The sequence below is a fragment of the Macaca nemestrina genome, chromosome 3 (assembly GCF_043159975.1).
Source record: "Macaca nemestrina isolate mMacNem1 chromosome 3, mMacNem.hap1, whole genome shotgun sequence".
Lineage (NCBI taxonomy): Eukaryota > Metazoa > Chordata > Mammalia > Primates > Cercopithecidae > Macaca > Macaca nemestrina.
Genome location: NC_092127.1, coordinates 119,187,412 through 119,215,072, shown reverse-complemented (window position 1 = coordinate 119,215,072; position 27,661 = coordinate 119,187,412). Strand labels below are relative to the sequence as shown.

The following is a 27,661-nucleotide window of genomic DNA, read 5'->3' as shown; positions in this document are numbered from 1 at the left end:
TCCCTTGTTTTGCTCTCATCTATTAAGAGCATATTAATTTACCCTGCAGTTATTTATCATGCAGTTCTTTTAGGAGGCTTGGAAATCATCCTTCAGTTTCGGCTAAAATGACACAAGATAAAAGAGAGGAAGAAAATCCCCAACTGCCATTTATGCTAGTCAATTCTGTTACTAATCAATAATGCATTTAGAACAACCGGAAGAATGGCATAATTCTCTTAGTCACCTTCAACCTCAGCATCCAAAAGATAAATTGAGGATAGTAATACTATTCAGTGAGCAAAATTTTGAATTTAAAAAAAAAAAAAAACAAAAAAAAAAACTAACTAGATCACCATCCATGGTTTCAATCAGGCAATCAACAAATATCTATTGTGCTGTCTCTATGTGTGACATTGTGCTAGAGACTGTCAAGGGCATAAACAGGTGACAGACTTAGATTCGTTTCTCAAGAGCTCATAGTCCAGTTGAAGAGACAAGATACAAATAAAGTAAAACAAGGCAGTAAATATGCATTCTGATAAACTGCCAATTCAATCATCATATGCCAATTCGATCATATGCACAAGTGCAATGGACTAAATATTTATGTTGCCCCAGGATTAATATACTGAAATTCTTTTTTTTTTTTTTTTTCTTTTTTTGAGAGGGAGTCTCGCTCTGTCGCCCAGGCTGGAGTGCAGTGGCGTGATCTCCGCTCACTGCAAGCTCCACCTCCCAGGTTCACGCCACTCTCCTGCCTCAGCCTCCTGAGTAGCTGGGACTGCAGGCACCCACCACCACGCCCGGCTAACTTTTTTTGTATTTTTAGTAGAGACGGGGTTTCACCATGTTAGCCAGGATGGTCTCGATCTCCTGACCTCATGATGTGCCCGTCTTGGCCTCCCAAAGTGCTGGAATTACAGGTGTGAGCCACCGCACCCAGCCAATATGCTGAAATTCTAACCGCCAAAGTGATGGTATTAGGAGGTGGGGCCTCCAGGAAATGACTAGGTCATTAGGGCAGTGCTCTCATGAATGGGATTAGTGTCCTTATAAAGACATATGAGCCAGGCACGGTGACTCCAGTGCTTTGGAAGGCTGAGGTGAGAGGATCACTTGAGCTCAGGAGTTCAAGACCAGCCTGGGCAACATAGTAAGACCCCATCTCTACAAAAAATTTTAAAAATTAAAAAAATTAGCTGAGTGTGGTGGTATGTGCTTGTGGTCCTAGCTACTTGGGAGGCTGAGGTGGGAAGAATGCTTGAGCCCAGGAGTTTGAAGTTAGAGTAAGCTATGACTGTGCCACTGCACTCCAGCCTGGGTGAAAGAGCAGTACACTGTCTCTTTTTTTTTTTTCTCTTTGAGACGGAGTCTCGCACTGTTGCCCGGGCTGGAGCACAATGGTGCAATCTCAGCTCACTGCAACCTCTGCCTCGCAGGTTCACATGATTCTCCTGCCTCAGCCTCCCGAGCAGCCAGGATTATAGGTGCACGCCACCACACCCAACTAATTTTTCGTGTTTTTAGTAGAGACAGGGTTTCACTAAGTTGGTCAGACTGGTCTTGAACTCCTGACCTTATGATTTGCCTACTTCAGCCTCCCAAAGTGCTGGGATTATAGGCGTGAGCCACTGTGCTTAAAAAAAACCTGTTTTATACACACACACACACACACACACACACACAGAGAGAGAGAGAGAGGGAGAAATGGGGGGGGAGAGAGAGAGAGAGAGAGTCTGTGTCTCCAGGTTGGAGTGAAGTGGCACGATATCGGCTCACTGCAACCTCTGCCTCCTGGGTTCCAGCAATTCTCCTGCCTCAGTCTCCCGAGTGGCTGGGACTACAGGCAAGTGCTGCCATGCCCAGCTAATTTTTGCATTTTTAGTGGAGATGGATTTTCATCATGTTGGCCAAGATGGTGTCGATCTCCTGACCTCATGATCTGCCCACCTCGGCCTCCCAAAGTGCTGGGATTACAGGTGTGAGCCACCATGCCCGGCCTATATTTTTTAAATAAAAAAATACATGTGCAGGTTTGCTATTTTTTTTTTTTTTTTTTGAGACGGAGTCTGGCTCTGTCGCCCGGGCTGGAGTGCAGTGGCCGGTTCTCAGCTCACTGCAAGCTCCGCCCCCCGGGTTTATGCCATTCTCCTGCCTCAGCCTCCCGAGTAGCTGGGACTACAGGTGCCCGCCGCCTCGCCCGGCTAGTTTTTTGTATTTTTTAGTAGAGACCGGGTTTCACCGTGTTCGCCAGGATGGTCTCGATCTCCTGACCTCGTGATCCGCCCGTCTCGGCCTCCCAAAGTGCTGGGATTACAGGCTTGAGCCACCGCGCCCAGCCTGCTATTTTTTTTTTAATTACAAAAAAAATCTGAGAGAAACCCCTCACCCCTTTCATGATGTGGACTGACAGTGAGAAGTCAGCCGTCTACAAGGAAGCAGGCCCTCACCAGACACCAAATCGGACAGTGCCTCGTCTTGGATTTTCCAGCCTTTAGAACTGTGAGAAATCAGTTTCTGTTGTTTATAAACCACCCAGGGTGGTATTTTGTTAAAACAGCTGAATGGACTAAGACAAGAAATTCACAGCAAGGAGAAAATTACCTGAGTCTTACCAATCTGTTTCTCATACTTTCTACCCTGAATGTGACTATTCAGCTTTCTTATTATCTTCAGGTTTACTGGATATTTTCCTAAAAATTTATTTCAGTTGGTCATTCAGCTGTTAAACTAGGTTTAGCCTAAAGCTATCTTTACATATTTTAAGTTCAGCCAAAAGGTTTCCCCATAGTAAACTGTAACCCAACTATATATGTAAACAGAGCATAACCTACTCTTGTGCTAATCACCAAGTATTGGCCAATCAAAGGTGACCAACTGTTCAAACTGTGTTCAAATAAGGCAAATGCCAAACTGTAACCAATCCAGAAATAAGGCAAACACCGAACTGTGTAACCAATCCAGCTGTTTCCACACCTCACTTCCATTTACTGATGTCACTTTCCTTTTTCTGTCCATAAATCTTCCAAAATGTGGCTGTACTGGAGTCTCTCTGCATGTACTCTGGCCTGGGGATTGGGGGTGTATGGGCTGGTGAAGTAGAGGTGATCCCTGATTCATGACTCATTCTTTGCTCAATTAAACTTATTTTATTTCATTTTATTTTTGAGATGGAGTTTCACTCTTGTTGCCCAGGCTGGAGTGCAATGGCGCGATCTTGGCTCACTGCAACCTCTGCCTCCTGGGTTCAAGTGATTCTCCTGCCTCAGCCTCCTGAATAGCTGGGATTACAGGCATACGCCACCATGCCTGGCTAATTTTGTATTTTTAGTAACGATGGGGTTTCTCCATGTTGGTCAGGCTGGTCTCAAACCCCTAACCTCAGGTGATCCACCTGCTTCGGCCTCCCAAAGTGCTGGGATTATAGGTGTGACCCACTGCGCCTGGTCTGAATTAAACTCTTTACTTTGTCTAAGGTTTGTCTTTTAACAGATGGTATCTGAAGTGAGATCCAAAGTAGAGCTTACAGAGACCTCCACGAGTACTGAATGACCAAGAGATTTTACCTGCTAGGCCCATTGTGTCCACTGCTTTCGTTCAGCAACTGAGGGCCATGGTAAGTTCTCTCTTGGATTCCAAAGCTCCACAGATTTGTGTTATGAGTTCTCTGAGTTTGTTTGAGCAAATTTCTGATGCAAACTGGATTTGGAAGTGATGACAGAAACTGGGCTGGGTCCAGGATCAGAATGGATCCAATAACTAACTGGCTTGGATCCATTTAGAGGCCTTAGATATCTGACTGGGTCAGAAACTGGTAGTAAATGGCAATATTGCAGGGGTGGCAAACTTAGGCTTTGGAAATTTGCAGGTATTTTTGTGTTCTCCCTGCTTTGTTTCTTTTTTTGTGCGTACTTTGGTAGGGAAAAATCATTGGCTAAGTTGATCAAGGGGATATGAGAGCCCAAGCCAAGATTCGAGGTAAAAATGAGATCCTTAGTTTCAAAAGAATTAACTACTCCACTGTCCAGCTATGCCAACATTTACATGTGGAAGTGTTACTGGAAAGGGGTCCTGATACAGACCCCAAGAAAGGGTGCTTGCCTCTTGCACAAGAACGAACTCAGGGCATGTCCACAGAGTAAAGTGTAAGTAAGTTTATTAAGAAAGTAGGCCGGGCGTGGTGGCTCAAGCCTGTAATCCCAGCACTTTGGGAGGCCGAGACGGGCGGATCACGAGCTCAGGAGATCGAGACCATCCTGGCTAACATGGTGAAACCCTGTCTCTACTAAAAAATACAAAAAAAAACTAGCCGGGCGAGGTGGCGGGCGCCTGTACTCCCAGCTACTCGGGAGGCTGAGGCAGGAGAATGGCGTAAACCCAGGAGGCGAAGCTTGCAGTGAGCTGAGATCCGGCCACTGCACTCCAGCCTGGGCGACAGAGCGAGACTCCGTCTCAAAAAAAAGAAAAAAAAAAGAAAAAAGAAAGTAAAGGAGTAACTGAATGGCTACTTCATAAACAGAACAGCCCCAACGGCTGCTGGTTGGCTATTTTTATGTTTTTTTCTTGATTATATGCTAACCAATGGGTATTCATGTGTTTTCCAAGAAAGGGATGGGAAATTCCTGGAGCTGCAGGCTCCTCCCTGTTTTAGACTATATAAGGTAACTTCCAGATGTTGTTACTGCATTTGTAAACTATAATGGTGCCAGTGGGAGTGTCTTTTAGCATACTAATGTATTATAATTAGCATATAATGAGCAGTGAGGGTGACCAGAAGTCATTCTCATCGTCATCTTGGTTCTGGCAGGTTTTGTCTGGCTTCTTTACTGTATCCCGTTTCATCAGCAGGGTCTTTGTGACCTGTATCTTGTGCCAACCTCCTAGCTCAGCCTGCAACTAAAAATGCCTAGCCTCCTGGGGATACAGCTCAGCAGGTCTTGATAGTGGCAGGAGGCATTCAAATACCTAGGCAGATTGGGGCAGGTCCCCAGTGATACCCCACCTCCAGGCCAAAACAGTTTAAAGCCTGAAAGCCAAGCTACAAGTCACATCCATGGACCAGACTGACAGCCTGTCTTCCCATTTGGCACACTTTCCTCTAATTAATCCCCATCCTTCCCCTGTTTTACATATACCTATCCTTCCCTAATTGGTGTTTTATACTGTCATGCCCATGTTTAGTTGTGCCTTTGTTTTAACCTTTTTTGCATACTCACAAACCAATTGGCACACACTCACCAATTCTGAGCCCATAAAAGCCCCAGACTCAGCCGCGCTGGGGGAGAAACCACCCAACCGTGGGTGGCTGACCCCAGCACATCCCCTCTCCACTGAGAGCTGTTTCCTTGCTCAATAAAATTCTTTTCTGCCTTCCTCACTCTTCAATTGTCAGCATATACTCGTTCTTCTTAGACGTGGGACAAGAACTCAGGAACTGCCAAAGGTGGGTACAGGCTATAACAAAGGTGGGCTCAGGCACACCTGGAACAGCCATGGGCTGAGCTGGTACGCAAGCCAGGCACGACCTGGGCAGGCTGAGTGGGCAGGCCTCCTCCTGCAGGAGGCAGTATGGCCAAGCTAGGCCCAGGCAGGGGCATTGCTGGCCAGAGGTCCCCAACTTGCAAAGTGACTGGGAAAAATCCTCTTTCAGTCTCAGCCTCATTTTAATCAGCCCCTATTCAAGATGAAGTTGCTCTGGTTCAAATGCCTCTGACATAAGTATTATAGTAGGCCCTGGAAACAGTAATTGCTTTAGAAATGGCAAAATCTTACTAAAGGTCATTTAAAATTACAATGGAATGTTACAAATGTACAACACTGAACTTGAAGAAACGCATTTGAAAATGAGGGCTTCCAAATTAGTCTCATCTAGGGATGCCTATTGATATGCAGAAGCATCTAAAAAGATTTCAATATTTTTAACGTTTTAAAGACTCTTCAAAAAAGGCAAATAAAACGCTTTATCCTAGATAAAGTATTTATAAAAGGTAGGCCTTAGGTAAAGTGAGCTTGCTTCTTTTTCAGATCTATACATGCAGAGACCAGGCATGGAGAATTCTTCCTTTGCCCTATTCCTGAACGGGCACCACCCTAAACTCAGTAATTACAGCTAAGTTAAAGAGACCACCTTTAGAACTCAAATACACTTTTATCTCATCTAACTGGCAATCTTCAAATCCTTTTGTAAAATACATTTACATCTATAAAGGAAATCTTCATTTGTAAGGGTATCTCTGTCTCTGAACCTAAACTACTAGGAACTTTAATTATGGGGAAGACAATGGATTAATGTTTACCTAACAAACTTTGCCTTTGTTTAAATCTAAGTTCTGTGCTTTGAGATGTAAACTTTTACCTTGTTTTGCCTGTGTCTTCTCTTTAAAACTGCAAATTTAGAGTTGCCTCCCTAACAATTGTTTTAACCATAATAGAGGTAATCAAAAGATTGATAGTGGGAAGAAATTTTGAAAAGTGGCAAATGAAGAATTTTACAAATCTGTAAGATCTGCTTCTGCCTATGTTTCTGTTATGGCTATATGTGTTATGCACATGTGATTATATGTGGTAAATGTAGCTAGTTTTTAAATTGTTGCTAAAACAGGAATGGATGTGTACACCAATCCCCCAAGTCATGAGTTTACCTATATAACAAATCTGCACATATATCCCTGAACCTAAAATAAAGGTTAAGGTATTTTAAAAAATAGGAATGGTTTCAAAATTATCAGTTAAACGTAATTTTATACTTGTTTGATTTGACTGTAATCTTGCATTTCTAGTTTTGAGTCTCTGAATTGAGGGTTCTGCATAGGTAGCCATGGTGAAGTCTGGAAACACGTTCTCATGCCTCACCCAGCAGCTATAAGTCAGAGTCAAGCCCTTTGTGGCCCCTTCTTCCTGCCTGACCTTTGGCCCCAGCTATTCTGAGAGGGGTTGGATCCTCCAGGGCATCAACCTCACAGCTCTGTCTTCTGTCCTGAGCTCTCCTCCTGTTATATAAATTCAGGACTCAGAGAAGCCCTGCCCTTCATGGCCATTTTGGATGCTGGGTGGCTACCTGTGACTCAGGAGGACTTGGAAAAAACATTAGGGAGGGTATCTGTGTCCTACTTTCAAAATGGTTTTCAGTAATTTTAAATCTTTAAGTGATGTTATGTTAAATCATTATCATAAAATTGGAGTCATTTGTAAGTTAAAATATTAAAACATTAATTATTAAACCTAAGTTTAAGTTTATATAGTTTGGCATCTTATTTTTGTATGGTATAGAGAAGCTAAATATATTTACATCTGTTAATAAAATATGGGAAGACACATCTTTCTAAAAAATTATAGAGTAATTTAATAATTTTTATCTACAAATACTGATATAAAACAGTTCAAAATTACTTCCTAGGGATTTCACTAAAAACTAGGGTTAAATAGTTCATGTAGTTAATATATGTAATTAAAAAGACTAGATGTAAGAAAAACAATTGTGTATAGTATATAAAAGCAAGATATGCTTTTGATGATGGAAGTTATAAAGGCATAAAATGTATGTTTGTTAGAAAATTTTTGTCTAGATGAAGTTACTAGAGTTGTCTAGTTTGAAGTCTGTCCAGTTTGAAGTTAGTTAAAGGTTACTTAAATTATTTAAAGGTTGTTTCAAACTGAAGGAATAAAAGGAATGTAGATAAAATTAAAATATAAAAGATTGAAAAAAATTTTAATTGTACGACATTATAAAAGGGTTATGGGATTCTGGTGCAGTCAAAAGCTGACTGAGATTGAATGAGTCTGTTTATAAGGTTTTATTAAAATTAGCTTTATTGATAATACACTAATACAAAAGTAAAATTTGGTTTTCTCTTTTGAACAAAAATTTCTTAGAGTGTTATTAGTGACAGCAGGATATTTTTGTTTACCTTTTGAGTAAACGGCAAAAAATAAAAAAGAGGAGAGAGACAGATTCTGCCTCAAGCTGTCTTTCTCAGGTCTTTAGATTGTTTGGAAAACTGAGTCTCCCCTATCACAGAGTAAATGTTTTTGCTTTTGAAAATCTTTTCATTATCACTTTACCTAAATAAATAACTACTATTTTATGATGACCTGTGACCCTATTTTGATCAAGTGTTTGAAACCTTTTATATTTGACAGGCTTCCCAAAATCAAATTTCAACTTCAAAATTAAGTCTCTTTTGACCTCGAATTTTGGAATACTACAGAGAGCCCCTGAAGCCTCCATAAGAGAGCTAATGGGATTGATATGTTAAATCATATGGGAAGCACTGCCAAATAATAAATGATGTTTAACCTTCTTTAAGGTGTATTTTAGTGAATATGTTGTTAACATATGTTGTAAAACTATATGAGATTCCTAAAATTCTGATATGTGTAGAAGGCCTGTGTACCTAATAATAGAACCTCCTGTACCTTCTGCTGCTGAACTCTGATAAAACTAAATGCTGGAATGCTTTAATGCATATGTCAAAATGTATTTTCACCAGGTAAAGAAAGCTTTTCATGGTGCACTGACTGAGAACAATCAATCCCTTCACAATCTAGAACCTGGAGATTGGGTCTTCTGAGAATATCATCAGAGAAAGACTGCCCTTGCTACTCACACTGTAGCAAAACTTCAGGACCTTGAACCATGGGTTTATAATCTCACAGCTCAGAAGGGCCCATCCAGACTCTTGGAATTGTATGTCCTTTGGAGACCTTAAGGTGAAGCTAACCAGGGAAGCTTCTCCCCAGAAGCAGACGGCATCCCAGACATGAACAGCTTCTTCTGAAGATCATGAATCAAAACTTCTCTAGAGCCAGCATGAGAGATCACATCTGTAATTCCAGCACTTTGGGAGGCTGAGGCAGGAGTATTGCTTGAGGCCAAGAGACTAGCCTGGGTAACATAATGAGACCCTCATCTCTACAAAAAAAAATAATAATAATAATAATTAACCAGGCATGGTGTGCCTGCAGTCCCAGTGACTTGGAAGACTGAGGCAGGAGGATCACTTGAGCCCAGGAGGTCAAGGCAGCAGTGAGCCAAGACAGTGTCATTGCACTCCAGTCTGGGTGACAGAGCAAGACCCTATCTCAAAAAAAAAAAAAAAAAAAAAAAAAAGAAAAAAGAAAAGAAGCACATATACATACATGAGAAAAAAGGTTTTAAAAATGTAAGAACAAAAGACTTCTCTGCTATCATGAGAATTCTTATCTCTCAATTTTTTCCTTGCTTAGCCTCTATGAATAGACCTGAAAAAGGGGTCTCGTGTGTGTACTCGTGGATTATACTTTTATTTGTGGAGGATTTCGCAGCCAGTCGTATACATGGACAATCTTATGCCTTGATAGATGGGAGATGAAGGGCCACTGTGGCCAAGAAACTTTAATGGTACCTTTGTTGCTTCAAAATCAGTCAGAACACTGGTCCACTCCCCTTAAACCACATCACAGGTTAAGAGAACATTGCCAGGAGGCCTTCACTCTCCTGGAGAGGCATCACATGTTAGGTCTCTTTCTTCATGGTTTGGAGTAAATGAAGCAATGATTTGAAATTTACCTCTCATCATAGTCTCTATAACAGATTCTACTGTAAAGTCTATAGTTTTACATTCTCTTGCTAAAGTTGTGCTAAATAACAGAATTATCCTAGACTACTTACTGGCTAAACAGAGGTGTCTGTACAATTGCTGATACTTCTAGTTGCACATGGAGGAATATGTTGGGTATTATAGAGATTCAGTTGTAAGGAATTGAACAGGCTGCTTTTTGTTTTTGTTTATTAATGAGCAAACTCCTTATCTAGCTCATTCTTTGACCTATTTTATTTTAGTTGGTTTGGTTCACGGGGACCCTGGCTAAGAAGCATACTCCAAACTCATGGTATTATCCTCCAGACAGTCATAATAGTAGTCCCCCTGGTGCACTGTATTCTCTTACAAGTTTTAAATGTTTGCATGTAGCCATCTCTAGAATGTTAAATGGTGTCTCTTCAACTGGAAAAAGAAAAACAAAGAAATGCGCGACCATGAGGACACTGTAACTTATGAATGATGTGCTGAGACCGCAAACCCAAAATGATGATAAATGAGAGTGGCACTAAAGCCTTCAGTTTTGGTTATACTCTCACCTAAGGGACAATGTGAGCAACAGGGGAGAATCTTTAAACAAAAAATGGAAGGCCATTGTTTTGGACTGAGCTTGTGCACTAGGCCCCAGTAGACAAAACCAAACCAAAATGGACTCATGCTAAATGCAACATAATCTAACTGGAACTTTAAGGAAGCAAGTAGGTCCAAAACAGACCAGGTTTTGTTTATCTCCTATAAAAAGTGATGTGATGAGCAGAACATATTGTCAAAGATAAGTGTAACAGAGACGGATGGCTGTCAATAATGTTAAACACCCATGATTTGTAGCTGGGCACCTGGCTGTCTGCCATTATGTTTATGGCTAAGTTCCAATTACTGGGATACAGGCAATTCCCAGGATGTGTGCTTAAAGGGAAGGCATATACTGTTTTTCCTTCCTTGTTTCATCCTGCTTCTCAGGGCATGCATGTAGTGGCAAGCTATTTTGGACCACATGAGTGAGGAACCTGGGTCCCAGATGTCCTTACAGAGTGAAGCCACCAGATTGTCCCTAAGCTGTTATAAGAGAGAAAAATAAATTATGTTATTTATGCTACTGTTATTTCCAGTCTCTTCATGGTCAAACTTACAGCCTAACAGGGAAAACAGGCACATATTAATTCATTCTAACCTAGAGAACTGGTTATTTTATCAGGAACAAAGCAATATGGAAGAGGAACAGGATGCTTCCAAATAAAAATCAAAGAAAATATCTTTCTAGTTGGCTTTAAATACTTTTCATGGTGAAAGTTCCATATTTCTATAAATTCCAGATTGATCTAGAGAAAAGGGAAGCAAGCACACATACACACATACATCTTTTTATATCAATCTGTTCACACACAGTATCTCTAAGTCCATGGGTAGAATACTGAGCTATGGGATTACCAAAATCTGTTTCAAAATCATAGATTCTGAATTGTTACCATTAAAAATGACAAACAAATTTGAGGACCTAAACAAGTAAATAAAATAAAGTACTTTTTTCAGCTAGACATGGTAGATCGTGGCTGTAATCTCAGCACTTTGGGAGGCTGATGCGAGAGGATCACTTGAACCCAGGAGTTCAAGAACAGCCTGGGCAACATAGTGAGACTGTCTCTCTAAATAAACAAATAAATACTTTTTAAAAAATAAGTAAGTACTTTTTTCTAAAATGGAGTACTGGATTCAACTCTCAGCCTTCTCCCCAACACACACACACACACACACACACACGCATGTTTGCACTTAAACACACACATATAAAAAAAAATATTTAAACAGATTGTAAAATTGCTTAGAACAGTTTATCAGGGCTTGGTATTCTGTTTTAGACAACTGTGGCTCTTTTAGGGTATATCCCAGTGGTCCCTGTACCACCTGGATCCATTCTTTGGCTTTACTGCAGTCTGAATATCAGGCCAGATGGTCAAGTAGCAACTCAGCAAGACCCTCCTGCTACCCTAATAAAATTTCACAGTAGGAACATATACAGGGTTTTAAAGGACCCATATGGACAGCATTCTAGCTGTTATAACTCTTTCTGGGTGTGTGTATCACTTATTTTTTTTGGGGGGGGCATGGGAAAGCAAGGGAATCTGATGTCTTTTTATTATTTATTTCTTTATTTTTGAGATAGGGTCTTACTCTGTTGCCAAGGCTAGAGTGCGGTGGTGTGATCATAGCTCATTGCAGCTTCAAACTCCCAGGCTCAAGCAGTCCTCCTACCTCAGGCTCACAAGTAGCTGGGACTACAGGCACATGCCACCATACCCAGTTAAGTTTTTATTTTGTGTAGAAATGAGGTCTTGCTATGTTGTCCAGGCTGGTCTCGAACTCAGTGCAAGTGATCCTCCTGCCTCGGCCTACCAAAGTGCTGAGACTACAGGCATGAGCCACTGTACCTGGGTGTCTTTTCAATTTTTAATGTCAGAATCCAGTTTTAAAAGCCTCTCAAGACCTGACTTTACTTATTTTCTTCTCTTACCTCAATCCTTATCTTTCCCCACTTACTCTCAAGTAAAGCCAGCCAGGAATTACAAAATACAAGAAAGATTATAATGATCTATTTTGCTCTTTTTTATTTCTTTAAGTTCATCTCCTTCTTGAAAAGTATATCATCTTCGGAGTGAAACCTAAAACCCCACAGGTATGATTTGAATGTTCCTTCCAAAACGCATGTTTAAATTGCCATTGTGATGGCATTAAGGGGTGGGATCTTTAAGAAGTGATCAGGTCAAAAGGGCTGAGCCCTCGTGAGTGGGCTAATGCCATTATCGAGAGAGTTCCTGATCAAAAGGATGAGTTCCGCCCCGTCTGTCTTGCTCAATGTGCTTTCTTGCCCACCTGCCTTCTACCATGGGATGACGCAGCAGAAGGCCCTCATCAGATACAGGCCCCTTGACCTTGAACTTCCCAGCCACCAGAACTGTAAGAAATAAATTTCTTTTCTTTTCAAGGTATCCAGTCCGTGGATATTCTGTTATAGCAGCACAAGATGGACTGAGACACCCACCAACTTGGAATGGAAAAACAGGAGAGTCTAATGGATCTCTGTGTCTGCTACTAAAGAAACTCATTCAGCAAAGGTAGGCAGACGAAACATCATATCCCAATAAGAGATAATTTTTAATCACAAGAAAAGGAATTTTTAAAATAAGTGAACAAAGCAACCGACAAAAAGGGCAGAGAGCTACAGCCTAGAGTAAAAACTAGAGAAGCCCAGGTAGTCAAGGACCCCAAATCCAAGGATTTGATTGTCATGTGGGAACTCTTAAGGAGAAAGGATATACTAGCTCAGCAATCTGGCCACACTGTGGCAATGGACCAACCAGGCTGTTCCTTGCTCAAGGAGATTGTGTGGGATCATATAGGCTGTTCCCTGCATGAGGATGCCAGCCAAGAATGCTGGAGGCAGGTAGAATCCGGCTTGCCTGCCACTCACCAAGTGCCAGCTACAGGCCCCAGCACAGGGCTGTGTCCATCTGAAAGAAGGGCAGTCTTTTTTGAGTATGCACAAGGCTTCAAGTCATGGGCCCAGGGGGCTGCATCTGTCTACAGAGGACACATTTCTCTCATTCTCAAAGAGCAGTTTTGTCCCAGGGATTAGAAGGCCAGTGGCCTCGTATGGAGGCAGGTACTAGATGAATTCAGCAAAGAAAAGGAGGATTGGAGGTACTAGCTATGTGCCTGTTCTTGGTGATAGGTTACTTCTGGTCAGGAGGTAAGGTTAAGGTGGGCAGAGCCAGCTTCATGGGCATGCAATCTATGCAGTCCCAAAGTGCTTGTTTTCATGCTGTGCTTTCATTAAGTTCTTAGTTTTTGAACAAATGGCTCCACATTTTCATTTTACACTGGACCCTGCAAATTATGTAGCCTTTCCTGAAGGTGAGGATGCCAGAGTAAAGTGCTGAGGAGTTAGAAACTACTCAATGCTGTAGCCTCTGGGAGCACAGTTCAATATGCAATTCTGGACAGCGGAATGAAGGAAGGAAGGAACCTCAAGAAGCTACTGCCCAGACTTGCCTGTAAACTATGGACTGATGATGGCAGAGTACCCAGGGTCCATCATGAAAAGAGGAACACTGAAGTCATACTGCCAGGGTCAGAAGCTTTGGTTCTGATGGTTAATTCTGTAATCCTATTGGTCCTCTTACAAGTATGAGTATATTGTGAGGAGTCACTCAGAGAATTACTTTCCAGATACAAAATGGCACAAGTGCTCCAGGTGGTTGGTGCTGGTCCTGTTCATACCTGGCCAGCCCCTTGCTGATTATAGCTGGCTGCCAGTGCAAAAGAGCAGGAGAAAGAAACAAAGAGAAATTTCTTTACTTGCTGGCTGGATCACAGACATGTCTACTGTCTTCTTTAATAATGCGAAGTTTTAGAATTTGGTTGACATACTTGACTGCCTTCTTCTTTCCCTCTTTTTACTTTGCAGTATTTCTGTCCTAATTCTTATTGCAATATGCCTTACCAAAGCTGATTTTTCTCTAGGAATCATTCAGCAAATTTCATTAATATTGTACATATCCCCCCAACTACTTCAGCAATTAGACAAACCGATTAGGGTGAAGCAAACTCTCATGGTGAAAATAAAATCTCCTTAAATTTCAAATTGATATCATAAGTTAGTCTTAAGATTTAGCCTACTATTATTGCTAGGTGATAGAATCAGGTGATTTTTATTATAATGTTTATATCCCTATTTCTTTTCAAAATGTTTTATAGTTTGATCATAAAATACTTTTATTAGAAAAAATAAAAGTTATTTCAGAAGGTTTAATCTGAGTAAAAACTATTTCCATATACTTTAGAAACATCTTTTTCTATGTAAGCTGCTGATACACTAATTAGAATTTTTAAAAACCTATTCATTAAAGTTTGTCCCTCAAAGACTTCTACTCGACAATACTTTGTTAGCCTAGCTCAAATTGTTGTTATCTTTCATCTTTGGAAAGCTTAAGAATGTTGCTGAGGCTGGGTGTGGTGGCTTACACCTGTAATCCCAGCACTTTGGGAGGCCTAGGTGGGCAGATCACCTGAGGTGAGGAGTTCGAGACCAGCCTGGCCAACATGACAAAATTCCATCTGTATTAAAAATAGAAAAATGAGTCGGGTGTGATGGCAGGCTCCTGTAGTCCCAGCTACTTGGGAGGCTGAGGCAGGAGAATCGCTTGAACCTGGGAGGTGGAGGTTGCCAGTGAGCCAAGATTGTGCCACTGTACTCCAGCCTGGGTGACAGAGCGAGACTCTGTCTAAAAGAGAAGGATGTCACTTGAAAAACAGGAAAAAGGAAACAAGTAAAAATCATTCATAGTCAATTTTTTAAAAACACATAAAATAAAAAGTGAAATATCTTCCACCCCAATTTTCCTACACATAAACAGCTTTAGCTAAAAAGGCACTTTTTGTAAATAAAAGGAGAATTGTAATTTCCACTTAATCACATAAAAATATATCATGCACATGTGTGCTAAGCAGTACATACACAGGTACCACATACTTTTTAATGGCCATCTGTATCTTGATTTATTTAGTGAGTTTTCCTAATGCTGAACAATAACTTGTCTCCAACTTCTTACTATTGCAAATATGGCTTCAATAAACAACCTTGTACATGTGTTTTAATATATGCTCTTACTTCTGCAAAGTTCTTAAGGGTGGTATTCCTCAATTAAGAGACTAGAAATGTTGAATCTTAATACATGCTATTGAATCAGCCTCTTAATAGGGTCAATGAATTACACTCTCATAGTGCATGAGTATCCACTTACCCAAATCCTTCATTGCACTTAACAATATCAATTTTCAAAATTGTTTCTATGAACTTGAAAAACAGTTTTCAAAACTGTTTCCATGGACTTGAAAAACTGTTTTCATTTATAGGCCCCGAGCATCTTGTCATGTATTTCTTTGGCTATCTGTGAAACTTCTGTAAATGCATTTCATACCCACCGTCTATTTTCCCATTGACTGTCTTTCTCTTGTTGTTCCCTCTTACATGCTCACTGCTCAGTCCTCCCATCAATGCGAGTGGAAATCACTCCACAATGCCCAGTGCCAAGTTTGCCCTTAGTTTAAGGGGAGAGCAACATCTAAAGACATGCCAGTTTTATCAATTAATTTAAGCTTTTACTGTTTTCATGCCCTAGAATGCAGGAACAAAAGACATCTATCAGCAAGTCTAAAGCTCTAACAGTGCTCCGCAAAGTTCAATTATAAAGAGAGATGGTTTATTTTAGAAAGCATCACATCACCGCATATGGAGCCATTAATTTATTTTCTTCACTTGAATATTTTCACGTGTACACACAGCAGTAAAATCACAGCACACCTCAGCACACTCTGAGGAGCCTTAAAGAGACAGAGCCAAAGACGCCCATAAGAAATTTTAAAAGTAATTAATTCTCTCATTAGTCCATATAAAAATACCTGGATGTTAAGAAAAGCTGAAATAAAATGCACCAAAAAATAACAAGAGTTTGGTTTGAATGGTGAGTTTTAGAAATGAGTATTTTTTTGTCTTTTTCTTTAAACTCCCTAAATGATATTTTAATTTCATTTTTTAAAAGTAAATTTTAATTCTGAAATTAGGGGTGATGATTGCACAACTGTGTGAATATACTGGAACACATGGAATTGCATACTTTTAAAAGATGAATTTTATGGTATGTGCATTATGTTTCAATAAAGCTGTTTCACTTTTGAAAAGTGAATTTTAAAATTTAAAATACTACACTGTGCAGGCAGAGGGTGCAGGGGAACTCTCTATGCTTTCTACTTAATTTTGCTGTTAGCCTAAAACTGCTCTAAAAAATAAAGTCTATTAAAAAATACTACAGTGTATTCTTTGTTAATTTCTCAGTAGTTTTATATTAAAACTTCTGGAAGGTAGTAGAATATATAAAAGCTATAGCAGGACAAGCCTCTTTCCAATTTCTTGTTCTTGGCAATATCTGATGAGCATACAGTTGAAAGTGGCTTCTTAAAGCATCAGTGAAATGAGTGTTGCATATTTAAAAACTTCTGGGTGACTCATATCCTATGGCAACTTATAGAGCCTCTGTGTAGAGTGATCAATGCTCGCATTATGCTTATTAGAACTAACTATTAATATTGAGAGAGAAAGTATAGTTACAGATGTTCATTCTTTTTCTTTCTAATCTGACTCAGGTTTCTTTCTAATCTGACTCAGGTTCTGGGTTCCCAAATGATGATTAGTGAAGATTTCATTGTGTTGAACTGTTTCATATAAAAAAATGAGGTTCTAGTTTAATTAGCCCCAGAGGATAAATTAATTCCATTTATCAACAGCATAGTGTAATGAATGAGAGCTCTCTGGGGACTGGCTATTCTATTAGAACTTTCTATTGGAATGCTAAGTCACAAAGAAAGGGAGAACTTACAACAAATATTGTATCTGGGATGCTCAAAGAGAAGCCAGTGTGATCACCAACATAAAGGTGAAACTGTTTTGCTATAATGAATTTGGTAAAAAATAATAAGACTTCTGAATGTTTGAAGTTTCTACTTTTCGAAAAGAAATATAAAAATGAAATCCATTTTTATTCCCAAAATATATGGGAACAAAAGAATATTTCTATGTTATCGTCTAGTCTATGGATAGAGACACTATTCCAAGCTTGGGATCCTAAAAAGTCAGAAGTTTAACTTGCAGTGATGTGAAATCTGCCGTTGGAAGCTCAAAGAAGAGAAAATGTCTTTCTGGAAGGGAACTTGACAAGTTCTTAGGGAGTGAGATATAAAGCACACCAATATTGGTTAGATTTCAAACTAAAAGCATAAAGAAATATTAGGTTCTCTCTCTTTTTTTTTCGAGATGGAGTTTCGCTCTGTTGCCCAGGCTGGAGTGCAGTGGCACGATCTTGGCTCACTGCAGCCTCTGACTGCCAGGTTCAAGCAATTCTCCTGCCTCAGCCTCTCGAGTAGCTGGGATTACAGGCGCGTGCCACAACATCCAGCTAATTTTTGTATTTTTAGTAGAGATGGGGTTTCACCATGTTGGTCAGGCTGGTCTCAAACTCCTGACTTTGTGATTCACCCGCCTCGGCCTCCCAAAGTGCTGGGATTACAGGCGTGAGCCACTGCGCCCGGGCAGGTTCTCTTTAAGCCTGTTACTCACCCCCAAATTAACTTGCCGATAAAAGCATGAGAAAGATGCTATTAGAGTGAAAATATCTATATAACCAAACATTTGGGGAAAAAAAAAAAAAGCTAGTGGCCTGCTTTATAGAATATTTGCCACAACATTTCAGCACTTCTACTTTCAGTTTGCTACTCTGATAGTATTTTTGTGGGCAACATCTCATTTAAGTGGCTTTTTTTTCCCTGATCATCCTTCCACGGCAGTGTAACTCAGGAGGAACACCTGTGACACACATGTATCAGGCAAGCCCACTCCTAAAGAACTTGTGGGCTTGCCTACTATATATGCATCAAGCTGTCAGGGTTGACTGCACCCAAAATGACACTCCATTCCAGAGGAGGTGAAAAGGAGCCCACCAAAACATAAACAAAAACCCAGTAGCTGGTTAAAAAAAAGTAAGGAAGTAAATAATGAATGAAAAACAGGAAACTGACTACTGAACACTAAATAATCTATGGCTCCTCAGATTTTATGAAATCTGAATCATGAGTCACCAAAACAAAAACTAGTCCCCTAACGTTAATACTTTGGTCTTATTTTAAAATATATTATTTCTTCTACACCATTTATTTTCCCCTTCAACTTTAAGAGCACAAATTTTTATTGTCTTTTTTTTACTTTCAGTTGGCATGAGAAGGGACACATTTTCTCTTTTCATCTTACAGACAATAAAGGGACACAGCCATGACTCTAAGAAAAACGGTACTTGTGAAATAACATAGAGCAAAGTACCTGGCACACAGTAGATAATCAAACTCTCATGTATAGAGAATAAGAGCTCTTCTCTGGAAGGTTTTATGCTTCCACTTCTTCACAGGTACTAAGTAGTCCAGTGCATACTTTCTAATTGTTTTGTTTCCCCCTATTAATATTTCCACACTAAACACGAGCCTCCGCCCTACTCCAGGACCAGATGGGTAGAATATCTTGCTGTATTATACAAGAGTAGGAATGAGACTATTACGGGTCTGCTTCTTCACTGATTAATGCTAGAGCCAACTTCTAATGTCAAAGACCTATGATAACACAAATTCCCTCAGGACAAAGTGTCCCTCCCTCTCTTCTTTTTGAAGTTCATGGTCAATGGGCTGCACATTTTCTTATATTTCAAAGAAATGATAGCTTAAGATGTATAGTGGATGTACCGCCATTTTATATGTATGTTTTTGATTCCCAAAAATGGAATCTGGTTTATTTGGGATGTAAATAAGAGATCAACTCCTTTACGCTCCTAAATACCAACAAGTAACTGTGGAACTGTGCAGATGAATCACACAGCAAAGTAAATTAGTGATTTCTAATGAGGAAAGATAAGAAATAATATAGTCGAAGAAGTCATAGAATCAAGAAAAATAAAATACATTTCTTAAATTAAAAAAAAAAAAATCACCCAGCTGGGCGCGGTGGCTCACGCCTGTAATCCCAGCACTTTGCGAGGCCGCTGCAGGCGGATCACAAGGTCAGGAGATCAAGACCATTCTGGCTAACACGGTGAAACCTCATCTCTACTAAAAATACAAAAACCTAGCCGGGCGAGGTAGCCGGCGCCTGTAGTCCCAGCTGCTGGGGAGGCTGAGGCAGGAGAATGGCGTAAACCCGGAAGGCGGAGCTTACAGTGAGCGCAGATGGCGCCACTGCACTCCAGCCTGGGCGACAGAGCGAGACTCCGTCTCAAACAAACAAAAAAAAAAAAAAAAAAAAGAAATCACCCTACACAACAAGGAAATAGACAGGTCTAATAGACGTTGTAGCCTCCCTAGAGATGTGGTAAAAGCCTCATTATCTGAGTCACAGAAAATTATGCTGGGCCAGGCTTTCACAAACACACTGTAAAGTCATATATTGGCCAGAGGAAGTGTGTTGGTGATGTGGGGGAAAGAGGGAGGGAAGAAAGAGAAGTTTAGTGTTAGCATGTTGCAGAATGTCTAGCTCTCCTGTTCCTAACTTTGATGTCTACTTTACTAAAGAGAAAAGTGTGTAACATCTAAGTAAGCTATTTTCAACCTATTATTTTTTTTTTAAAGGGAGAGACACTCTGCTCTAAATTAACTAAAACAAGGCAAAAAATACCCCACAGAGGAAATTAACTGGCAAAAATGATTTAGCTACATTTATTTATTTTTTTCTCTGCCAAGAAAGTGTGATAAATCCAATCATCGACAGTTTCCCTGTAAGTTATTGGAAGGAATTTGGCAAGAAAAAAATAAAACGGGAATATAAAATCAAAATGTTCTGATCACTACTAAAAAAACAGATATATTTTAGGACTCTTTCAATGTAATATATTCTGATAATACTTATTTATCTGGTATTAATTGAAGGATGATGCTAACTAAATCCCCTATCCCTATCAGTATCAACATTTTTTAAAATTAAAGCATTTTGGATGGAAATTTTTCTATAGTAGATTATATACTGAATGGAATACTGGATGTTTCAGGGCCATTGCTATTAAGCTTTGATGCAATAAAATGATGTCTTGAGGAGAAACTGAAATAAATATACAAGTCTGTCCCTCTCAATGGCCCTGTATTTTAAAGTATTTTGGTGCCTATTTTAAAGTAAGTTTTCTGCCTCTTCCTTTCACATTTCAAGTGTCTTATTAGTTTGGTGAGTCTGATTTTCGTAATTGCTTCTCCTTTCTAATTTATTGCTTCTTGTGCTTATGAGATAGAAAATTAGATAATCAAGCATGGTAGAATTATATGTAAAGACAGAGTCACTAGATGCTGAACAAGAGCCTAAAAGGAGTTCAGTGCAGAGGACGGATGGCATCTGTTTAAGCTGCTTAGCTTCTGTTTTTGCTTATATCTGGGAGCTTTGATGTGTCCTAGACAGATGAGGTTATTGTACAATTTATCTATTGGTAAATCCAGGTATTTTTGTACACTAAAAGGAATATAGAATAGAGGGCTTCTGTCTCATTAATTTGCAACTCAGAGTCACTGCTTTGTACCATACCTGAAATATCAGCACTCACAGCCTCATTACGGACATTCTTTGTAAGTTTAATTTCCTCCATGGCCATGACTTTGTTAAACGTCACTGAAATAAAAAGTACAGCATGCAAATCTATGAGCACAGAACTTATGAAATTGGCAGGGGGAGTGTCCCACCATTATCAATTCTGCCCTGTGTCCTCCATTTCTGTGAAAGAAAGTACATTACCTTTCATCATGTTCATCACATAATATGCAAAAAAAATGGAAGAGATGGAGGAAAGAGAGTGATACCTGTAATAAAACACTGACATTATTATTGCTTTTCACACTCTGTAAAAACTGTACATTCACTGAATTACAGTCTCCATCAAATTCCTGACCCTTATCCTGATGGAGAAATTTATTGTATTCCTCCTACCTGAAAGAGAAAGGTAGGGTTATTTCAGGGACACTTTTCTTTTTAGTATTAACAGAGGCAATATTTATACTGAATGAAACTACTTAATCCCTAAACTATGCGTAAGAAAAATATATCCTGCCAAATTTACAACCCTCTCACATTGCATCTATTCTATTTCAAAATGATCTCTAATACTCAAATATTTGTATTCTGTTATTACAGTATAATTTCTCATCATATTCTTAGGATAAGAGAACAGGTTGATAAAACAGGATAATAATAATGTTTTCTATTTTTCCTTCATTATTTTCCCAATAACTCAAAAGTTTTCACAGACACTTATTCTTATAGAAGATGTTTATTAGGAAAATATATCCTGGATTCACGACCAAAGGCAAAAATAATTTCTGAAACATTTACATTTATATAAGGTCAATTTTTGTCCTCCTGTATTTTCAGTTATGAAACATTTCCATTTTTAAGTTTTGTTTCCTTAGAAAAATTAAATTCCATGTGCTTTTCTAGCATATGCCCATAGGTTTCTTTAAGACCCACCTTCCTACTTGATATGAGTAATCACCTAAATTGTTTTAATACCTTCATGTCTTTTTTTTTTTTTTTTAGCCTTTCTTATACTTTTTCTAGGACTAACCACATTTTTGAAGCATTCATTTCTCTGCATTTCCATAAACTTTAAACTTCTGACTTTTGGAATTTGTGTAGCTTTTACAGCTATTTCTTACAATATCTTGCCATGAAGTGTTGATGCATCTTTTCCCTGCATATTTATTTATAGCCATGTTCTGACTGCCCTCCCCTCTAAGCCTGGAAACTCCCATATTCTGGAACGCTGGTTGTTTGTATTAAGCAAGCCATGTGTCCTCCTACTTGCACATCACAGTATAAAGTATTTCCTCAAACTCAAAATATCATTTTATTGACCTCTTCCATCCCAAAGTCTTAATCTTTTAAAGGACTCACATTATCCATGCAGAATCTCAAGTAGAAAAGATCTAACTCAATACTTTCTATTAACATTACAAAAGTGTCTCACTTTTAAAAGTCCTAAATGTATTACTTCTATCCCTCTCTTAATATTACTGAATTTATTGCTGCGACAACACAGTCTCCGCATAAATGTAATGTCTCCATTTGGAGTTGGCCAGATCTATCCCAAGGTTCAAACTACTGGAGAGGGTCAATCTGCTTCCAGAGAACTATATGTCCCATGTGTCTCCATCCATTTGGGCTGCTATAACAAAATGCCACAAATTGGGTAGCTTATAAACAACAGAAATGTATGTATTTCTCACTGTTTTGGAGGCTGGAAATTCCAAGGCTCCAGAAGATTCGGTGTCTGGTAAGGTCCAATTTCCAGTTCTTAGATGGTGCCTTCTCGCTGTGTCTTCATGTGGCAGAAGGTATGAGGGAACTCTCTTGGGTCTCCTTCATAAAAACATTAATCCCATCTATAAGGTCTCTGCCTCATGACCTAATCACCCCCAAAAGGCTGTACATCCTATCACCTTGAGGGTTAGCATCTTAACATATGAATTTTAGGGGGTGATGCAAACATTCAGATCATATTCCTTATTCAATTTTGATTCCTTTTATGTATCTCTTAGCTACTTCCTTGGCTTAATTGCTCCTTGTTGCTCACTTTAAATCCCATCACCCTAGATAATTGGGTATTTTGAAGCTTCACTACTTTTGTTTTTACCACTGTCATATTACTGTGAATGGCACATTATTGCTTTTGAATGAAATTTCCTGGGCCTGGCTTACAAATGCCCTCTGTTGGATTGGTCTGAAATCAGTTACACGTTTTCTTTTATAGAATCTTTTGCCACTGTATACCGCAAAGCCTTGCCTGTGACTTTGTCCTTTACAATGGACCCATCTAATAATGGAATATTAGTAAAGAGATAGGAAAATATATCAATATAGTTCACTATGTAAAAGAATGTATTCCTAATCATTTTATACCTGCCTATGCTGACTTTTATAGTGCTCTTATTGTATTTTTCCATTTAATCCAAGTCATCATCTACTCACTGAGTGCCCACAAAGCCCACAATATCAAACTAGACAAACAGAGGATAGAAAAAGAAGTCATAGTCTGTACTCAGTGATTTTACAACCTCAACAAAAGCAGGATGGAGGATGATCCAGCATTGGAACATAAAAAAACAGAAACTCTTCTTCCTGATCTTCTAAATAAAACATAGTAGCCTATCAGCATTCTTTGACTGAGTATACACCAATTTGGCTATTTGTGAGTCTCTGAGATTGATTATGTGTGTGACACTGGGTATACAACAAGTAGCAATTTGCAATTTTGTTGAAGAATGATTCTCATAACTTAATATCAACATCTGAATCTCAATATACTTTTGTTATTCTCTACTCATACTGCATATGTTTTTTTGGGGAAAATTATATGCTGGAGTGAAATGAACAATTTGGGAAGGAAGAAAATCTCTAGACATGTCCTCTGAAAATCTCAACAGTCTGCTGTATACCATACTTTTTATTTTTCTTTTCTCATACACCCTTTCTTTTGCCAATTTCTTTTAAATAGTCTCCCCCAAATGAATCAATGCTATGATAACAAACTTTGATCATTTTACATGGTGTATCCTGGGGCTGGTGATACGGTCTGGCTCTGTGCCCCCCACCACAAATCTCACCTTGAATTGTAATAATCCCCACGTGTCATGCCACGGACCCGGTGGGAGGTAACTGAATCATGGGGCCAGGTTTTTCCCATGCTGTTCTCATTGACAATGAATAAGTCTCACGAGAACTGATGGTTTTATACAGGGGAGTGACCCTGCACACTCTCTCTTGCCTGTTGCCATGTGAAACATCCCTTTGCTCTTCCTTTGTCTTCCACCATGATTGTGAGGCCTCCCCATTCAAGTGGAACTGTAAGTCCATTACACCACTTTTTTCTTTATAAATTACCCAGTTTTGGGTATGTCTTTATTAGGAGCATGAGAATGGACTAATCGGCTGGGCACTCAAAGATGAATCAGACACTGCCCCTGCCATGGAGGAACTCATAGTCTTGTGTTAAGTGTTGTCTGTGTGGGGTGAAGAGAAGCTAATATTAATCAATCTTATCCCATTCCATTTAATTTCAGATATCGTGAATCTATGTGGAATTTCAAAGCTCTTTCATGCCTGTGTTTTGCAAGGAAAAGTTCACTTTTTTTCAGATCAGGAAAAGGTCTTCTCATTCTACTCATTCTACTTAAAATCCAGGATCTTCCTTCGAGTACTTTGTTTCTTCTGCATGGGACAATGCTTGTGTTTTTTTGTTTTGTTTTTGTTTTTCCCAAAGCTTATTTTAAAACAAAATTTTCATGATATGATACATGTTAGACTTTAATCCTTTCTCTAACTCTTGGTCTGAGTTCTTTTCAACTCTCATTTCATTTCTCTACTGTTTCTCATCATGAACCTCTTCCCACAAGTCTTCACATCAGATTTCACATTTGTATCACATGCCCTACTTAGTGACTACAGGATTAGATATATGTTGCTGAAATCTATTGGGCACTGGGCATGACATAGTTAAAAGTTAAAATTCCCAGCACAGTATACCTTCTTTTTTTTTTTTTTTTTTTTTTGAGATGGAGTCTTGCTCTGATGCCACTCAGGCTGGAGTGCAGTGGCGTGTGATCTTGGCTCACTACAACCTCTGCCTCCCAGGTCCAAACAACTCTTCCACCTCAGCCTCCCTAGCAGGTGGGATTACAGGCATGCGCCACCACGCCTAGCTAATTTTTGTATTTTTAGGAAAGACGGGGTCTTGCCACGTTGGCCAGGCTGGTCTCAAACTCCTGACCACAGTGATCCGCCCGCCTCGCCCTCCCAAAGTGCTGGGATTACAGGCATGAGCCACTGCGCCTGGCCAGTATACCTTCTTGAATAAAGAGTAAACTTATCACAAAATGATGAGTTTGTTCTTAGTTCAATGTACAGTAGGTTCATATTTATATACAGTTTAAAAGGTCTTGACTTTGACAGAAAATACTTCTTCTGGGCAGTTCTAGCACACAATTTGTCTGATGTATTGTGAAAACAAGAGCTCTACATCTGGGACTGAGAGAAGGGAGTTTTAGCAGATTTATGTACAAGAAAGCCTTTACTAGTCTTTATTTTGTTATCACTGCCAAGGTTACTATAAAAAGAGTTCACAGTTTATCCATGGCTGTGTATCACAGATGTTCATTTGTTTTGTTCCACAACTCAGAATTCACTTTCCCTTAGAAATAATGTTGTACATGGTGGTTGGGCGTTCCACACAGGTCTCAGATTGGAGGCAAACGCCCTGATTGCAGGCAGTGCTGCTGCAGAACACATGTCCTGGGGCGGGTAGAATAATGACTCTCCAAAGACGTCCACTTTCCAATTCCCAGAACTGTGAACAGGGGATCAGATGTGCTGAAGTTCAGGATGTTGCAGTGGGAAGATGAGCCTGGATTATCTGGGTGGGCCCAGTGTATTCACAAGGGTCTTTATAAGAGGGAGACAGAAATGTCAGAATCACAGGAGAGGATGTGATGGTAGAAGCAGAGGTCACAGAGAGAGAGGGAGGGAGAGAGGGAGGAACAAAGGAAGGGAGGGAGAGAGGAAGACTGGAAGATGCTTTGTGGCTGTTTTTGAAGAATGAGGAAGGGGCCACAAGCCAAGGAAGGCAGGTGACCGAAAGGGATTCTCCCCTAGAGTCTCCAGAAGGAGCCAGGCCTGCTGACTCATTTGAGACTTCTGATCTCTAGAACTACAATTTGTGTTAAGTCACTGCGTTTATGGTACTTTGTTACAGTGCCAATAGAAAATGAATACACATTCTAGGAAAATTATCAAGGTTTCTCTGGTCAAATGACTGTGGGATACATTATTCACTTAATCTCCTCAATGTCTAAAATTTGAGAAGTCCTGTGATACGGTTTGGCTGTGTCCCCATGAAAACCTCATCTTGAATTGTAATCCATGTATGTAGCGAGAGATCTGGTAGGTGATTGGATCATGGGGGTGGTTCCCCCATGCTGTTCTCAGGATAGTGTGCTTATTTATTTTTTATAGCCCTCACAGAGCACCTCTGCTAGAGCAATGTGGAAGGGAAATGTAGGGTTGGACTCCCTCCACACAGAATCCCCACTGGGGCACTGCCTAGTGGAGCTGTGAGGAGAGGTCCACTGTCCTCCGGATCCCAGAATGGTAGATTCACAGACAGCTTGCACCATGTGCCTGGAAAAGCTGCAGACACTCAATGCCAGCCCGTGACAGCAGCTAGAAAGGGGCTGTACCCTGCAAAGTCACAGGGACAGAGCTGACCAAGGCCATAGAAACCCACCTCTTATATCAGCATGACCTAAATGTGAGAACAGACTAATACATCCTGCAATAAAAAATCCTATTTAACTTTGTTTAATTCAGAATCTCCCAAAGTATGAAATACTTTTTAAATATTCCTTAGAATTACTGTTCTGTGGAACCTACTTTGGGAAATAATGTTTAAGGAATTATGCTATGGATAATGCCAGTGGGAAGACAGGCAGACATTCTTGCATACATTTATCTAGGCTGAAATCCCAATCACTGAAGTCACTGAGTTACAGCTGAGTGTCCATTATGGTTTTGTTTTGTTTTGTTTTGTTTTGTTTGTTTGTTTTTTGACAGTGTCTTACCCCCATTGCCTAGGCTAGAGTGTAATGGCATTATCTTGGCTCACTGCAACCTCTGCCTCCCAAGTTCAAGCAATTCTCATGCCTCAGCCTCCTGAGTAACTGGGACTACAGGAGCATGCCACCACACCTGGCTAATTTTTGTATTTTTAGTAGACATGGGGTTTCACCATGTTGGTAAGGCTGGTCTTGAACTCTTTAAATGATGCACATCCTTAGGTGATCCACCCGCCTCGGCCTCCTGAAGTACTGGGATTACAGGCGTGAGCCACCACACCTAGCCCATTATGGTTTAATATTGAGATAGGTATTCGGATGAGGGTGGAGGAAATGAGATATAAAGAAATGAAGGAAAATAGCACTGACTCCGAGGAGATGATCACTTAGTAGAGGATAGGACATATTTACCAAAAATTATAAGCCAAGTAGAAAATGTTAACCTCTGTGTGTGTGTGTGTGTGTGTGTGTGTCTGTGTGTGTGTGTGAGAGAGAGAGAGAGAGAGAGGAGAAGGGGGGAGAGAGAGAGACAGACAGAGAGAGAGGTTAGACAGATATAAATGAGCTGCTGTAGGAGTCTGGAGGGAAAAAATAAAACACTCACTTCTGGGAAGGGGAGGTGTCAGAGAATAAACTGGGTTGGTGTTGAATTTATCCTTTAAGGACAGCTAAGCTATTGACCAGAAGAGATGGAGAAGAGAAGATGGGCATTTGGAATTGGCAGCATCAGGGTGAGCAATCTCATCTATCGCAGGCCCTCCCCAACTCAAGCACTAAGTAGTTCCTAGATGGGCCAAGCATGTCAAGCCTTGGTAAACCACGTCCTTGTCTCCTAATTCTTAACTTGTGTATTATTAGACCAATAATAAGAATTA

The 27,661-nt window shown here is 39.9% G+C and overlaps 1 protein-coding gene across 2 annotated transcripts in view; it reads right to left on the bottom strand.

Annotated features, from left to right (window-relative positions):
- Positions 1-27,661, bottom strand: part of CRACD (capping protein inhibiting regulator of actin dynamics) — a 280,222-nt gene that overhangs the window by 112,445 nt on the left and 140,116 nt on the right. The gene's annotated exons all lie outside the window — the stretch shown is intronic.